Genomic DNA, 1,547 nt, shown 5'->3' with positions numbered 1-1,547 from the left:
GAGTCAGAACTATTCCTGCACAAACTGGCACACGGATGAATTGTCAAGTCGTCTCCATAAAAACCAGCAGAGGTGAAATTTATCCACCATTTCATTCGGCCCCGTCGGCCTGGAGCAGCTCCGGTTCCGGGGTAAGTAGCCGCGTACCTGGGGGGGGGGGGGGGGATCTGGGGTAAGTAGCCGCGTACCTGGGGGGGGGATTAAACCCAGCTCTGCTCTGTGTGAAGCGTCTGCGGTGACGGATGGAGTGTTTACGCTGTTAAACGCAGAGCGGCACGTCAGCGTGGAGGCCCGATTTATGGCGCTCTGTCCGGCAGCTCCTCGCCGCGTAACCGTATCTGGGAGCACGAACGTGCACGAACGTGCGCGGCCCGCACGCTGTCTGCGCAGGATTTAATGGCCGGCGAACGCTCTCCGACACAATAGGCACATCAAGTAACCAAAACCCAAATGTTGTTGAACATTATGTGAGCTCCACAGGGCGGCGGAGGTGATCGGGATCGACGGTACGTGTGTTTACGTTACAGAGGAGCTTAAAGACACATTCAAACTTAAAGTTCGGTTCTGATAAAAATCCAATCAATGGAAAAAGTCTTAAATGCTGGACAGATTTGTCAGGTTTCATCAACGCTCACGTTTGTTTTCTGTCAGATCCCACGTCTGAAGGGCCGGCGACGTGCTCCCAGGAGGTCGGGGTCAAAGGTCAAGGTGCTGAAACTGTAGGCCTCGGTTACTATGGAAACAAGCTTAATCATTAGATTAGTGAATAAAGCAGTGATGTGATAGGGTATGATTTGTACTCTACCATATTTACATTTTTATTATAATTTAAAAAAGAAAATAGAAAGAGAAAAATAATAAGAGAAAATAATTTCCATCCAGAGAAGAGAAAGAGAATTAGAACTGGAATTTAAAAAAAAAAAAAAGTTTTAATAATTGATCACTGTGTCACTGTGTCTCCAGAGCACGAGGTCTCCTGGATCCAGAGCTGCTGCTGCCGCTGTCGCTAGCACTGCTGTCGCTAGCACTGCTGTCGCTAGCACTGCTGTCGCTAGCACTGCTGTCGCTAGCACTGCTGCCGCTGCTGCTGGCCTCCAGATGTGTGGAAGGGAGGAATTTTTCAGTCTGACAGACTCTGCTGCAACTCTGCCGCCCCCCCCCAACCTTAAACCACACACACACCCAGCCACCGACACACACACGCCGACTTATCAACGTTGTCATGTCATGTAGCCAAGACTTCCAGACTTTAGATCTATCATCAGAAATCTGATCCACCAAACATAAAGAATATTAGCCTGCTTCTGCTGTTGCTCTCCTTCTTACTTTTTACGTGAGTGATGTGTTATTTTCACGTCACATGTGGAGGAAGCCTAAGTGTCCTCTCATGCTAACACTGCTACCATGCACTTAAAATCTCCCTTATTCTGGTTCAGAGCTTCAGATCTTTATTGGTTATACCACCGCCGGCCACCAGGGGGCGATCAACATGATTGGCGCTGCATTGCAGACAAATCAATGCTTGTGTTGTGTTGTTGGACTTGTTT

General features: G+C 48.7%; 1 long non-coding RNA gene across 2 annotated transcripts; it reads left to right on the top strand.

Annotated features, from left to right (window-relative positions):
* LOC130536979 (uncharacterized) lies at positions 1 to 1,302 on the top strand. 2 transcript variants are annotated; one of them, XR_008953528.1, is made up of 4 exons: positions 1 to 131; positions 228 to 506; positions 652 to 719; positions 964 to 1,302. It is a non-coding gene; the product is annotated as an uncharacterized LOC130536979 (long non-coding RNA). The 2 variants fall into 2 exon arrangements; XR_008953526.1 differs by lacking the exon at positions 964 to 1,302 and having other exon boundaries at positions 652 to 944.
* Positions 1,303 to 1,547: the final 245 nt, after the last annotated feature.

The sequence above is a fragment of the Takifugu flavidus genome, chromosome 1 (genome assembly GCF_003711565.1).
Source record: "Takifugu flavidus isolate HTHZ2018 chromosome 1, ASM371156v2, whole genome shotgun sequence".
In the NCBI taxonomy this organism is placed as follows: Eukaryota; Metazoa; Chordata; class Actinopteri; order Tetraodontiformes; family Tetraodontidae; genus Takifugu; species Takifugu flavidus.
This window is presented reverse-complemented; position numbering and strand designations above follow the sequence as displayed.